Raw genomic sequence first — 16,623 nt, 5'->3', positions numbered from 1 at the left:
TAACTTCTATATTTCCGAAATCACTGGTAAAAGTATGGCTGCAGCACCCCAAACGCGCTCAAGCAATCAGATTACATTACCCATTCCTTTATCTGCTTTGAAATTTCTTAACTACATGAGACAGATAAGTTTATATCATCAATCTCCTGAAAACAGACGTCACTCAGAAAGTAAACTGGATTTTGTAATATATTCAAGACTATTTCTCTACAGTATCACTTGAAAGCCGAGTTCTCCACGCTCATCCATTCATCCATCTTCATCTTAATCCAACTCGTTTCAAAGACTAATCACCAGCACCTTCTTCATTTTATTATATCACTTCGAAACTAAATTCTGCATTTGAAACTAGTCCATCCAGTAGAAATAACATCGGCGTATCTCCGGAACCAAATCCTGCATCTTGTGTCTCTGTTTCGTTTTCAATTCGATTCTAGGAATGGGCACAGGACTTGGACACCGAGAAGATAGAAAAATAACGCGGAAAAGGTGTCGTGAGGCAAAGAAAACGAAGATTTATCGACGAATGCATCCGGGTGGGGTACCTAGTGACCTCAGCTACGCCGTTACGTAGGTCGCCGGGTCACGCGGATACCCGGGTCGACGCATGCCGCTCGGTCAAGGGACTCTGCTCGAAAACATTGCCGAGAAAATGGTATCGAGCGCAGCTGAAATATTCGCGATTGGATCACACGCGGTAGGAAAGCCGGATGACCCAATTTCGTGGCGCGTTACCCGTAGGAACCGCGTGCAGGAGCACCTCTCCGACACTTCAAACCGCTTCAAATTCTTCAAACCACTCGTTACTCATCAAGAGGGTTAACCAAACCAAAACCTCGACGTGATATAATTCTAATTATATTATATATATCGCAGAATAACAAGCGAGACGTTTACCAATGTTTAAACGAATAACAATTGAATAACAAGAATGAAGAATTCCAAACTTCTCATCGATTCCAAACTTTCTCAAACACACTTTTAATTTGCCTAAAATTTGCCACTAAAATAGAATGAAACGATCGTTTTCTTTCGAGCACTCTGGATTCCCTCGTTTTCCGCGCACGACGCGATCACGCTCTTTTTTTCTCTCATAAGAGAAACGATAAGATTCAATCGACGATTTTTCCGTGGAGACGGCCACGATGCCACGTTTCCGGTGCCGCGACAGCCCCCGTTTCCGGTTCAGCGCGAGATAGAGAAGCAGCGCTAGGTTTCTGGGTCGACGAGCGAGGTTACGCGGCGCGTTGAGGTCGGCTGGTGACTGACTCTCTCCGGGCGTCGCGACGCCGACGCCACCTTTGCGCGTTCGCTCCCCCTCTTTCCAACAACCGCGACCCCTTCGACACACCGACCCCCACGTCGTAACCCTTCTCACTGCTCTGAGCATCGTGTGCTTTATATCTACGCCTACCAACAACTATGGTGTATCTGTCCATGTCCACGGACGACGTGCACCTGCCGCGAGTCCAACAAGGTTGCTGACCGGTTGTCATTCCCCCCCCCCCCTCCTCCACCAAATACCATCCAATATTGCTTCGAGAATCGTCCAGGAGACTGAACCGGTTGCAGGATTGCTTGGCAAAATGTGGTTTGTTGGAGAGTGAGATGGTTTAAATGCGTTGAATGTACACTTGAGGGGACATCATGGGGCAATTATTGGAAGAGTGTAGATGTTTATAGATTTGTGGGAAATTTAAAGGTGTAAAAAAGTAACTGTAAATGTAAAAAAATATTCAAGGTTCTGATTATAATCTTCAGTAGGTCAAATAAGTTTCTATGTAGTTAAGATCAGAAAAGTATGGAGTAGTATGAAAGTCGATTATAGAACAAAGATTGTATTTAAACAAACGTTAAAATATTTTTGAGGCAAGTAAATTTATGTTTCCGTAGTAATAAGTGCTGCATAAGAAATCAATCGATTAGAAGAGTAACATTTTTCGTTGCAAATATTTTTTTGTGACACGACGCGTAGCATACTACTGTAATTAAATAGTTATGTTACACATGATATATTGCACGCTCGATATACCGAGTTAATGTTGTGTAATAGGAAAATGGATGACACCCGATTAGCTCGAACGAGGTATAAATTCGAACTCCTTTCAAATGAATGGAAATTTTGTAACTATATGCAAACTTGCTCCAATAATTTTCCAAGTAAGTCAATTGTGATATACGTAGAATATTACGAGAACATTGAATAATTTAGACTGTGAAACTGATGAAATATTTTTCATTTATTATTTCATATATATATATGTTTCATAACAAATAAAGATTCAAAATTACAATACTCAAGTTTGGCCATTTGTGGATAAAGTACGAATTTTAAATAGGCCATGGACACAGAAGTGTCACTCAGCACTGATGTAGTATCGTACAGTTTATGAGAATATCCATAGAAAGGTCAAAGGTTTCTTCCTTAAATTAAGAACACGAGCCAGTGCTTTGCACTTTCATACCTACACGCCTGCATGGTAATGTTACAAGATAAAATTTAGAAACTCAAAATAGGGAAAGAAGTATAATATCTAGATAATTTATTTTCTGATTTTCACACATTCACATCGTTGTTCAAAAAATTTGTAGCATTTTCCTCGTGACAAGAAACTACATATAAACAATGTTTCAAAAACTTGAAGAAACTATATCAAGAAATTCAGTGCGAAGATCAGATTTCCGTAAAAGTAAAAAAGACAATATTGTTCAATAATAATGCAATTCTACAAAAATATATAGTTGAAAATTTTTTCCGAAATTTTTACAAATTTTCCAAAAAAAATCAATATTTCCTTCGATCTACCTTCAATCACGCTAATGCAGAAATCACACAATTCACCGCGATGAAACTGAAATTCCGCCTAAAACTTCTCCGTACCTCGCTTTCATCCTCCCAACATTCTCCACCTTCTACTCCGACCAACCTCTCCACATAGTTAAACCTACGAACAACAAAATTCAAGTTTATCTCTCCACAAACTCTCTCCTATGCCGTACGTACTGTTTCTAAGAAACGTACTCCCGTACGATCTCGAACGATTCAGTGTAAAAAAATCAATACGACATGCGTGCAGTCGTACAAAACGCCGCCCTTCCACTGGAAACGACTCATAAAACAGGGAAACATCTCGCTCGCGTCGCGAAATAAAAGGGAGAACGGGTTATCAATGGCGAGAGCTTTCCGTGAAACACTTTCGTCGCATGCTAAGAGCCGTTGTGCGAGATCACCAAGACAGAGGGCCGTCTAGGGACGACGATGAAGGGCGCGCGGGGGTGGAAGACGGGGGCGAGATCAAAGAATTCCAGAGGGTCGACCTCGCGCTCTTGCAGCGCCATTAAACTCTCAATTAGGAAAGCTGCAATTAACAACGACAGAGCTACCGTACGGAGGATCGGAAGAAAAGCCTCGCGGAGATGTCGAACGTGTCCGAGGAATTAATTCCGCTGAGTGAAACGTATCTCTCGTGATTATCGGAATGATCGGTGGGAAAATGTTCCTGATCTCGTTATACCGGGCGTGAAAGCAGTTGTTTCTTGCGGTGCATATCATTTTTACATTTATATATAGTTTCAATTTGGATTATTTTATAAATAATTTATATAAAGATATACTTGCAGGAATATACAATATATATATACAATATATACAATATAATTTATATAAAGATATACTTGATGTTTATTTTTGGAGATTATACTAACGAGGTTCTAGAATGGAGAGCAGAGTTTTCATTTTACTTCTGTTCTAGAATTGGGAACCATTTGATTCTATTTATTGTATAGATGAATATCTTTAAAGTTTTCTAAAAGGGTTGTCTGTGTAATAAACCATTTATTTTAACGATTACAGTAACCGAAATAATTTAAAATTCTGTTTCCATGGAAACAATAAATTTTCAATGCTAATAAATCAGGAGTTCTATATCAGGCATCAAATCGTGATATTTTATTTCTATAACGAACCTTCGCTACTGATGATCAAGTACAAAACGAAATTTATGACACCGTGATGTTCAATATACTGAAGACATACGACGTAGTAGGATGAAATAATATTTTAATCAGTATTATTCGTAGCGATTTTCAATTGCTCTCTTCGGACCACGAGTTAGACATTTTTATCATTTCATTCTTGTTGCATGTCACGGAGATTTACAATAGAAAAGAGGAAATTTTATCTAGAAAGTTCAGAATTTCAATATAGAATTATTACAAAATTCGATGCCAACATTTATTTCCTGTATTCATGTAAAAGTTACAGTTGGGTTACAGATATAAAATATTTTATGTAATCTTAAAATGCAAAACAAAAAGAAGAATAACAGCGATTTAATGCCATGTGAATAATTACTGACCACATATTTATATTCTCCACCAGACTATAACGTATCATTCTAAATGAATAAATTTATCATTAGATTACAACGACGGTATTCTAATAATTAATAATACAAATGCTCTGTGCAATTGCTATACTCCAATGTAATATATCTTTAAACAACAAACATTAATAACACCAATAAATTTAATAAATAATATAACATAAATAAATATAATGTAGCAAGTAAATCAATGTCTACGTAAACAAGTAATTGCCTAATATTTAAAAATTATAATGTCAAATACAACAAACAAACTCATTAAATGCTGTCTCAAACGTTCTACGATAGTTCTCCCCTACAGAAACGTTTGAAATATAAAATCTTGGTCCAGGCACGTGATTATGAAAGCACAGTGAATTAATAGCTTTGTTCTGGCCGGTGTTCTCATTTGACGCGAGAAACCGTGCATCCAGCGATCGCACGTTCCGTGACGCCAAAGCTAGCCGCTTGAAAATAATTCCGTTCGAACAGGGCGTTTCAATTGTCGCGCACGCGACACGACCGCGACAGTTATACAGCTTACGGTGGCTTTTTTAACGATCAACCCTCGTCTGGATTGCAACAGGCCAACGGGCGGGAAACTCTCGGACGGACAGCAATTAAAATTCGTTTCGGTATTTACCGGCGAAACAATTAACGAACGTCGCGTTTCTAGTTGTCCCGCGCGACGCGTGCAGTTAGCAGCGGATAATAGTTTTGGAAACGGAGTGATTGGGCTCGTTTCACGGTTTGGGAAACGGGAATCTGTTTGCCCTCCGTTGGTTTTCATTTCGCCGATGATTGGATGCCACGTATCGGGGATTTGGAAGAATACGGTGTTGGTTTTTTTTCGGGCATTTAACGGTAAGAGACGTGATGATTGATTAGTGACAAGTGGGGAATTGAAACGAGATATGACTTAACATTTTATGATTGATAAGAAGATTTTGGATTCTGTTACGCTGAAATGAATAACAGGTTTCGTTATTGATGATAAATTTTATATTTCTAAGTCTAAATTGTGTTCTAAGGCCGATATGTATATATACGTATTTTATAATTTTTTATGAAATGAAGATTAGTACGCGATATCTTTCTTTTAGTGAAACACCTAACTCGTTTCGAAGATTCTCTTTATGTTTGAAAGTAATGTCAAATTATGAAACAGTGAACCGAATATCTCGCATCTCGAATTCAAAATTTAACAATTTATTCAGTATTTAAATTTGACGCACAACCAATTTTCAAATAGAACTCTGTAGAATTTTATATTAAACGAAATAGCCTTCTTATAGGATGCACGAAAGCCTTTAGCGATACCGGTATTTATAGAGAATTTTTTTATGAATTCTGGGATCTTTATAAGTATGTGTAATAATATATTTTAATATTTCCAGCTATACAAATTTTTCTATTAAAATTTAAAACTTTCTACCACTATTGAGAAACATTCTGTCGTTATTCAAATCACGAAGAAAAACAATGCACATTCTCTGCTACCAACCAACACAGCTGAATTCCATGCAGCTGTTTTCTAGCATAATCGAACCCAGGCATCCTTTATACACGCGATACCTAGTACTATACTGTTCTCCGCGCAACAATACGCATCTCGTGAAATGCACGTTACGTGCATCGCCCGTGGCATAGAATGTTACGCTCCGTGCGAAACTGCCCTTGGGCTTGCCGCATTAAAAGATAATACCACACGACGCATCCTGGCACTCTTACACACCCCATCGATAGCATTTATCAATGCCTCCTGCTGAGATATAACAACGATTTGGGTCACACGCATTCACTTCTATCATTTCTATCATTCTATCGATAGATTTTATCGGTTTCTACCATTCTATCGATAGATTTCATTGGTTTCTACCATTCTATCGAGTTTTATTCTGTTTAGAATGAGCAGAGAGGCAATGTGCCGTGGTGTAGTTTGAAGATTTAGTTCGCGGTATTTCTTTTGAAACAGTAGTTGGAAAAGGTTTTTGGATTTCAGCGATTGAAAAAGTTACAGAATGTTTAGTAAATTACTATGCGACATTGTCAATGTAGAATTTATTAATCTAGCCAAAAGAATTAGTTTCCGTAATATAATCGATCGAAATGAAGTAAATAATTTGATTATTTTTTATTTATATCAATGAAGAGTTTGATGAACCATTATGCGATATAAGAAATGGAGACCAAAAGATTTACAATAGCAACGGTAACAAAGGAATTACTTTTAGTAAAGTGATGCATCGGAACATGATAAATAGAAAAATCAGTAGATAGTACTATACATAGTCAGACAACTAATTCCAACGTAGACGTATGCGCGGAGAAAATTTTCAATAAAACATACAGAAATAAATACGATGGTCAAATATCAAATTTCATGTGTTTAATAACATTCATGTAATAAACTATCTACTGAATACATAAATAAATGTAATTCGTTAAACATAGCTATACCAACTACAACCAATTTTTCCCACAATCTTATACAATTTTACTTTATCAACCCATTGTTTCCGGTAATACAATCAATATCAATTAGAATGTTTAAAAAAAATACAAATTCGTCCATAACGTTATATAATTCCATTTCATCGATTCATATTCCCAGTAAGTGACTGATACCAACAAACTTTAACATACCCTATCCTTATACATCAACTGCATACAACATCGAAGGATCACATTTCCACCTTTTTCTCTCCGGAAGTCAGTTTGGCAACACACGTTCGCGGTTTTTCCGTGGCGAAGGTGCGGATATCGATTTCCAATTTGTCGACGAACGAGCGAGGAATTATCGTCGACGCCGATGTAGACGCGATTAAAAAGGAAAAGGGGAAGAAAGAACGTCGGGGTTGATTTGTCCGGACTTGGCTCGAAACTCGAGCGTAATCGCTTAAGGATTATCGATCTTATTGGTCCCTGGGGAAAGTTGAACGCCCGCCGGGTTTGCAATTACACGTTGCATGCCGGTCGTGAAATATGGGAAAGTCGAGAGAAAATTACGTTAGAAGGTCGAAGTAACCATGACTGTGCAAAATAACTGCAGAAGGAATATTTGTTTGTCAAGTTGCTCATTAGAAATTCGTTCTCTTTGAAGGGAATGTAAACGAGAAAGCAATATATGAACCGCCGGGAAGAAACGTTCCTATGAATTAGAAAAGTAGAGAAATACTAATGTCATGAATGTAATACTAATATCATGTAATGTTCAGCAATATTTTCATTAGAATTTACGATTATTTACGTCACAGTTTAGTGGAATTATTGTATCTCCTATCATATTCTATTATATTCTAATTACAAGCATTATAATTGTTTTAATAAAATTTATGGAATGATAATATCTGATTCCTACAAAGAATAGCTTTAATACAAAGGTTGCGATTTTAATATTAAGAAGAAGTTCCGAAAGAAGAAGTTTCATTCTCTGAATACCTCGAGTGCGACATTCGATGGTAACCGCTTAAAGAGGACACTGGTGCTATTTCTTTTCGTAGTAAAAATAAATGTTACTGATGGAACAAATTTAATTAAATTTATCCATTAAATGCTGCGTGTCCTACTAAAACTTATGAAAATACATCAGACTCGGTTGCTGATTTATTAAAAGAACACACGCATATGAATATATTCAATTACGAATCTAATTTTTACAACTTAGAAAAACATAAACTAAAACCTTTACATTGTATTATGTAGATCATCTATTATCTACGCATTTTTACAACTATTATTACGTCAATTTCAACGATATAATATATATAATTCAACTTTTTGATTGCTAATGCCAATATGTACCAATTAAGTTTAGATGTTAATTTAATTTTACCCTTTGAACTTTCGAGTCATTAGAGCAGCTAATTTCGGAATATCCACGAAAATATTCCCATTCGTCGCGATAGTGTTACGCGCGTTTTCTGGGTAGCAACCTCATGGTAGGTCATGCATCCTACGGATATTTGTAGTGTCGTAAATGCAAACCCACACGGTTGCTGGGCAGAGAAATTCAGGTCGTCTTTAAATTAGAGACAAATATTCCAGTTTCCCACGATAAGCTACGTAAATGGCCGAAACGATGCAACTTCGTTGCAGCGTGACGGTGAATCTGGAAACGCGACGGATGCTGCTGTTTCAGAAACCAGAATCCCCGTTATTTAATGTAATTTCATAAGTATGCTGCGGGGCTTTATACATTTATACAAAATTTAAGAGTGCACATAGTATACAAAAGCGTATAAAATATCCGAAGTAAAATACCCCGTACAATATTTAGCACGTGAAACAAATCTGTATTCAGGTTTCATTTCCTTGATAATATTTAGAAAGACATTGTAATTGTAGTTAAATAACCGTAGTATGGAATCTAGTTACAAGTGTCCTCTTTTTTCTTTTCGATGAATTTCTTATTTAAACGGTTTTTAAATTAGTGCGTTTTATGAATTCACAATTCTAAGAGATTAATTTAGCAGGTATTTTAACTTTAATCTATTAGACTTGACGTATAATGTATGAAAGATAATGTAAACACAAGAACAGCGCTTCGCGTCTTTCTTTGTCTTTCATACGTTAAATTTGACAAATTGAAGTTAAAATATTTAGCGAACTAATAATTTTGCGTCATAAATAGGTCAATACTTTTTATAGAGAATGCCAAGATGGATCGATAATGTAAATATATGGTTCTATTTAAAGAAATGAAGTTTACCTGAAAATACCCACTATGGATAAAAAGAAAAAAGAATTCGCTCCATATGATTTCCCTCTTTCCAAAAAATTTTCGTCAGAACATTTTTTTGGTAACTTTAATCCTTCATGAGATATTGTACTGTTCCTACTTAAACTAGGCACCCTATGGATAATAACTTTCAATCCGTATCTTCCTTCTCCGAGATTCTTTTCTCAAAATCTAATTCCCTTCCAAACATCTGATCTTGAAAAAGCGGAGCGGAGCTCTCCCTCCTGTAATCCAACGGAAACCAATTTCTCATTCAATTCTCCTCATTTTCTTCCTCTCTAAAAGCAAAAACGGAAAAGCAGGTTCAGAATTAACCAACTACTATCCTGATCAAACAGGAATGATCAAAAACAACAAAAAGACCAATCCTATCTATTTCAATCCCTCCTTTCATTCATCTTTCGTTTTTCCTCAAACACTGTGCATCGAGAACCTCGCGTCTTTCGTCTTTAAAGGTGTGCAACTTTGAAACTCGTGCCTGATGTTCCTTTTGTGAAAGCAAAGAGCCGAGGGAAAGAAAGTGGGGAAAACAGACTTTCGGGAAACTTCCATGGACGATCTTTCAGCCGAAGAACTTCCCAAATAAGGCATCTTGAACTCGAGGAAGCGAGGACACGCGACGGATGCCATTTTTTCATTATTTCGCGTCGATGATTTTATTGCATGTGACGAGAAAAGATTTTTCGCAGCATACTGTACCGAGCATGTCCTTATATCAAAATAAGATAATATTCCATATAATATAGTGCACTATACTAATTATAATATATATAGTGCAATATACTAATTTATACTAAAGCCGTTTTATATCTACAATGCTCCAAAATACAAGAAATGTATTTTGAAATTCTATGGAGTGGATTAGTCAAACAGGATCACTTGAATGTCTGCTTTATCAAAAAAATTTTCACAGGACAAAATGTGATATTTAAGAGACACGTTTAATTGTAGAAAAAAGATTTTCTCGAGATCATTTTACACAATTTCAAAGCTATAACTATCTTTAATTTAAAGAGTACTATATTTTATATAGTAGTCGATGCGTTTCTTATTCTTTATGCGAAAGCATTAAGGTATTGGTTCTGAAAATGCTTCAATTAAAATGTTTCATACACGATTTTTCCACTCATATTTATCTACGCTAACCCAACTAATGGAATAGACAATAGTCCCTGTTCTTAGAATTCTACTATCAAAGTCTGGAATTTGGTACAGCTAGTGTCTAGCACACATAATCTACACAAGAATGGAATTTTATTGACCGCTTTCGTGGTGACGAACTATGGTCTGGAAGGTCGTCATCCGTGTCTCGATGCTGAACCCTTGCGGTCAGACGTCGCTCTTCGACTGAGTTTCGTCGTTGAAAGTTCGAAGAGCATGAAGCGTCGAGTTTCGTCTCTTTGGGATGGTCTTTTTGAAACTAACCAGATCGATTATATGTCGAGGCGTATCCTGACGCGTGATGGTTCGCGAGTGCTTGCTTCTTTGTGTTAATTGGCATTAAAGGTTGTGGTTGCTATAGTTTTAAGCGAAGTGGAATATTTAATCAGTTACGTGGATCGAAACTACGTTGGCCTAATTCGCACGTACCATTTTACCTTTATTTCGTTATCTTAAAGTTCTTGTCTCAAGTTTCATTCATTATACCATATATTCCATTTATTATAAATTTAATTTAATTTGTTGCGTGGACATACATGGTTTAGAGATCTCAGTGTAGAAAAAGATTGGATTGCTCAGAAGAAAATTTGTAATTATATTTAGTGCTTAGGTCAAGGGGAGGTTTGTGACACTGATAGACAGTATGACAAGGGACTGTTGGAGTTTAAGGCCGTGGTTTTGGAGCTTCTTTTGCATGATGGATGAGCGGCCAAACCACAGAACAGCCAGTTTTAAGGGAGATTAGGAGAGAAAATGATACACGTCCATGAAATTTTAGCACTCGCGAGTGAAAGAAGCAGTTGTGGAGCTTCTTTTAAACATTTTTTATCATCTCAAGCGAATTTGAAGAAGGTTTGTATATACATATGTATAACTGATATTCACCAGGAGTATTCATAGTAATTTTTATTTTATACTATAATGCTACTAGCTATCGGATTTGAAGTTGACAATAAATCATTTTTTTTTACTTTTCTATCGCTGGGGGATTTCTCATCGAGGTTTTCGTTTCTTAATTGAATAAAACGGAACAACAGTGTAATTTGCAACGATGCAATTGCCAATTAAAATTGTCGAGCAAGCTAAGAAAAATATATTGTTCTCAGTGAATGTGTAATCAATGTTTGTTACTTCAGTTAAGTGTGAGAAAGTTTTCAACAGCTAAACATTTTTATGGAATTACAGCTGAGTTTCTTTCTCAGTGAATTGTTAAGAGGCCCGCGAAAACAATTAGCCGAATGCTAACAATTAAAGGAAATATCGCGAGGAATGCTGCTTCGAAAATAAGAATAAAATATGGATGATATATATTATTATAAAAAATAAGGATGTTAAAAAGAATTTCAGAGGAAAACAACATTAGTATTGCTAAATTAAAATATGCGCAAGTTAAAAATGTTTTGATTATAAAATATCTCAAATTATTATTCTTATTCATTTAATAAATCGAGATTTCATCTCGTTTCATACTATATGATTCTATGCAATTTAAAAATTGTTACTAATGATACTTATCTCTTTTAATTGCTTAAAAAATTCGCATTGCATTGTACTATTTTTTAAATAAAATGTGATATTTTAAACTTATAATATCCTACACGTTTTTCTTTCTTTTTTTTATTTTACTCTATTTCTTGTTTTTAATAGTTTTCCCAAAAAAATGTTTAAATTAATACACACAGCTCGTTTCTGTTTAGAATTTTTACATAAATTTACTCTTCATATTTCTACACGAATAAAAACCTAAGAGCACAAAAACTGCCAAGAAGAAAAATAAAATAAAGCAAGGAATATTTCGAAGAACTGTAGATATTTAACCAAGATATCTTCAAATTTGCAATAGTTAAAATAAATAAATAAATAAATAAATAAATAAAAAAATAAGGAGAAGAAAAACCTAAGTTCACGATGTCAGTGACGCGATCCCCTCATCTTTCATTCAGAGTTTCCCATCTGTAGTCTGACGAGTACTTTCTCTAGCTGTAGTTGGAAAAATATTTACGCCAGCGATGGCTGCCAGACCCGAGATTTTTAATTCATTCGCGACGGACACTCGTGTGGCTCGCACGAACGGTGTCGAGAGGAATGCTGATACTTCAGTGGAAAGCCTACAGAGGTATACTTTGCTTACGTTAATTCCATTTGCACTCGGGATACGTTGTATGAAGGAACGTAGCGAATGGGATGTTGCTAGGATCGCGATAACGAAGGAAACAGAAATGCAGAACTTTGTTCATGTGAATCCAGTTCTCGATTGGAATTGAAATATTCGAGGGAAGCTGTTTTCAATACAAAAATAATGAAATATGACAGATAATAATACGATAATTTGTTTAAGAAAGGATTTGTTGATCCTCTTAAGGAAATTTCTTGAAAGAAATTTATTAATGGACTATATGTTACACATTTTAGTTGCAAATTAAGATTTTCGTTAGTTAGTTTACTTTGTGGCTACAGTATATAGCTTTATCATTATGTTTCTAAGTATTACTTCATCGCGTGTTTCTTTTTCCTTGTATTATTCTGTTATTATAATATAGCCTGTTAGTAAAGTTAAAACAAGCTTATCAAAATACATATTGCAATAACTGCATCGTCATTATAACTGAGAAACCAGGAAAAGAAGCATAAGAACCGACACGCAACCCGATTCGTCCAGCCATCAATTAAACATTTCCGACAATTACTTTTTATGTCCAAAATAGGTTATATAACATCATAAGTCAAAGTTAATTGCTTTGGTCTTTCAATAGCACGCGAATGCCAATATTAACGAAGCTACTGCGAAGGATGACAGGAAAAGAAGACAGCATAGTGTTATGAAATATTTTCCATTCAGAATGATTTCCCAAATACACTGGCAAACCTTGTTTTTCATTTCATTCTGGAATATACTGTACAAACTGGATATTATACAATTGGCCTAAATAACTTTGCAACTGCTAAAAGCTAATAATTAGGGACGATACAGAAAGGGGTATAAGAATTTTCGTGTAACCACGTCTATCCACGAAACACTTGTGCTTTCCAAGAGACTTTTAAACGACTTCATAAACTAGAACATCGCATTCATCGCGCATGATGGTGTAGCCACTGGTTCACGTGAGAGCCGAAATGGCGAAATGTGAAATTTCCCGACGACGGAGGGCCTTGAAAAGGTTCACGTGCGCCCAGCCATAACCCAGAGAATTACACTCGATTGGCTCGAGAAACGACGAACTCGTAAGCGCAATGAATTTCACGTACGCTTCAATTGTTATTTAACACATTAACTGTTACGCGGTTTTTATAGATTTTGAGTGTCCCGGCAACCGCGATATATTGAAATAAACTACACGATAATATTTAATTTTTGCGAAATATTATATGTATTGTATTTGCAACCTTTTTCTAACAATGATATCTACGTTCTTCACATTGTTGGACATTTTTTAATCCACGAAATTTATCATACTTTCATCATTCTACAGAATTTAGTAACGTGGTTCACCGATGACCACCGTGACAGTCAACGGATTAACATCGCTTTTCCGATTCGGTTATTGCATTTCTACGGAACTCTTTTATCGTCATGGGTATTGTACCAATGGAATCTGAGATACGATTGCGTGCTTCCGATAAAATTCGTTCCACGGGTCTGTAAAACGATCGTTACGCCGTCATGGAACCGTGCGTTTGTTCGTTAACGAGAACCCAGATTTTTTTTATTGATTTTTCTGTTTCCTCCCTTCCTCCATTTTTTTGGTCGTTTTGTACGAATCGGGAAATGTAACTTGAATAGATTGCGTGAAACATTTTTGACGGATTTCAGACATCGATCATGGGATACAGGTAATCCTTTGTAATCGAATTTTGGTCTGCTCGTGAGAAACAAATTTACCTACAGATGAATGTGGATTATTATACCGATTACGGTTATAAATGAAATGTTTAATAGCGTGTAATAATATTATAGAAGAACCTATAACAGTATAGAAATATAAGAGATAGAAATAAAATTCTTGGATTATTTGTTACAAACCTAATAGTGGTTAATGGAATATTCTTTTAGAAACGTAAATATCTGTTTCTGATTTATTTCCTTCTTCCAACGTATTCTGGTAACATTCTTTCCAAGAGAAAGACATTTGTTTTAGCTATTCATATAAGAAGACACGTATATCATTTGACAATCGAATTATATGAATCTCGTAAAAGATACTCCTTCTCAATTCATTTAAATAATTTTTACGATTTAATTATCCCTGTTCCAAAATATGTGCAAATTAAAAATTCATAAACGCATTTACTCGCAGTACTCAAATCGAAATTCGTAACTAATTCTTCGAAACTCGAACATTACTCAAAAAAATATTTTAATCTACGAAACCTGTCTACCACCTTCAATAAAATTACTTTCTCCCGATTTTCATTTTCCGGTAAATAACATCAGTCTTCTTATTTCATTCAAGTTTTCCAGCAATATACAGGAGTCTGTCCATTATATCTCCATTCATATAAGCCAACTGCTGAAGGTAGAAAAGGGATTTTCCGAAAGCTATCCAGAAAGCCCGCTAAAAATCTGCATTGAATGACATTTCCAGAGAATCCCCTATTCAAGCGATATTACTTCAGAGGCCGGGCGAGTCGCGTTCATTCGAGACCACTCGTTATCTTCAAATCTGATTATCTTCATAAATCATGAAAAACCGCTTTTCGCCGTGGATTCACGATAATTTTATCAAATTTCTTGGAGAAGGTGAGGCGTGGCCCGTGCTCCATGGAGCTGCTAGTCACCGTAAAAAACACGTTTTATAAGCGTTCCCTGAAATATCGCCAACTGTAGCCGACACGGAGACCCGCGATAAAACGTGGAAATCCAATGGGAGTCGCCGTGTTCCCATGGGATGCCGAACTTCGGCGGATAACCGCGCGCCGTTGGAGCCTTGAATCGATTCCATTTTGGTCACCTAGAAACGCTTTTCTGCAGCAACGAGTAACACGGCTCGGGTCCAGCAGGTCGTAATTTGACGAATTTCAACCAGGAAAGTCGACAACCGCAGGCCGGCTATGTGCTTGTTAGTTTTGTCGAGTAATCGGTAACGGCGATCTCGACTTTCGTCGAGAAAATCGTGAAATAAGGACGATTAAAATCAGGTTTGAGGATTTCAGATGAAAGCGACAATTAAGACTAAGGATTTGCATTACGGGTTAGGTGATTTCTAGTATGTAATTATGAATGAGCTGCGGCTTTTCTCGCATTCATGAGCAATTTTACGCTCTCAGGTGTGTTTTTTGAATTGAAGGAAATTTTGTTTGATCGATTATTAATATTAGTAGGAATACGTCTTGTCATAATGGAACTTGAGCTTCGCAGGTTTGAGCTATGAGACGAGGGGACTTGCGACGTTTACTTGTCACGTAATATACTGGCCACGAATTTTCGAGTGTGTGTAATAATATAAAGTTAACAGACATGTTACACATTCTTTTCAAAGAGATGTGGAGTAAGTCGAAGCACTACCCTGAATAATTCAGAAACAAAGGGACGTAATGTTGAAAAACGCTTTCCCAGCCTCGCATATTTTTTTTATCGGCACTTAATAAATAATTCTTTTGTAATTTTTCACATTCTTTTCTAATAAACTATTTTTCTAATAAACTTGCTCGTGTCGTGTCATATTTTAGATACACGGGCATACAAAGTTATACGACAAACGTTAATGGATTTTCCATTATAACTGATTAATCGATTTTCGATAGTATCAAAACCATGATTGAACTGATAACCTGGATTTTGTTCGAAAGCACTAGAAATTTTATCCGTCAATTTTTCTGATTTCCTTTTTTCTTTCTAACTCGAAAATTCAAGATAAAAATCGCGCGACCCGTGAACAATGATATCCAGAGATATCCACTCCAGAGTGAAGAGCTTCTGTAACCTGAATCGCGAGACAACAAATCGATGTTGTTGCGTTACTTATGGTTTGAAATTTGTTCCGTTGTTTTAGTAGAATCGTTACTCGGTGCTCGAGGAGGAAACTAGAATTTATCGCAGTTCTTAAAGAAAAATATAAAAGAATTTATAGAGAATTTTAACTCTTGACAGTAAGTTTAAAATTCCTACAATATTCGTAATTAATTCTAACAATCTAATGTTTAATATTAAAGCGCGAATAATTGCAGAGAATTTACATAATATTAACCATAATTCACTATACGACTAGCAAGGTAGAACGGAATTTTTCCTCGATTTTAATTGCATTTCTCTGTAACTAATGACTTCTCAATGAAACAAGTTTACCCATTAGCAACAGTGAGAGTTTATATAAATTAATTTTCTTTTCTTAATGAATATAATGGTCTACTACTTTCTAA

General features: G+C 35.9%; 1 protein-coding gene and 1 long non-coding RNA gene across 13 annotated transcripts in view; both read right to left on the bottom strand.

Moving 5' to 3' along the window:
* LOC125384691 overlaps nt 1-1,389 on the bottom strand; it is a 34,917-nt gene extending 33,528 nt beyond the window's left edge. The window contains exon 1 of the long non-coding RNA XR_007223366.1: nt 898-1,389. This is a non-coding gene — a long non-coding RNA (uncharacterized LOC125384691). The remainder of the gene's footprint in view (nt 1-897) is intronic.
* Nucleotides 1-16,623, bottom strand: part of LOC100648315 (phosphatase and actin regulator 4B) — a 397,768-nt gene that overhangs the window by 224,923 nt on the left and 156,222 nt on the right. The window lies entirely within an intron of this gene.

Source organism: Bombus terrestris, chromosome 3, assembly GCF_910591885.1.
Source record: "Bombus terrestris chromosome 3, iyBomTerr1.2, whole genome shotgun sequence".
Classification (NCBI taxonomy): domain Eukaryota; kingdom Metazoa; phylum Arthropoda; class Insecta; order Hymenoptera; family Apidae; genus Bombus; species Bombus terrestris.
The sequence above is the reverse complement of the archived record's forward strand: the minus strand, read 5'-3'. Positions and strand labels throughout refer to the sequence as shown.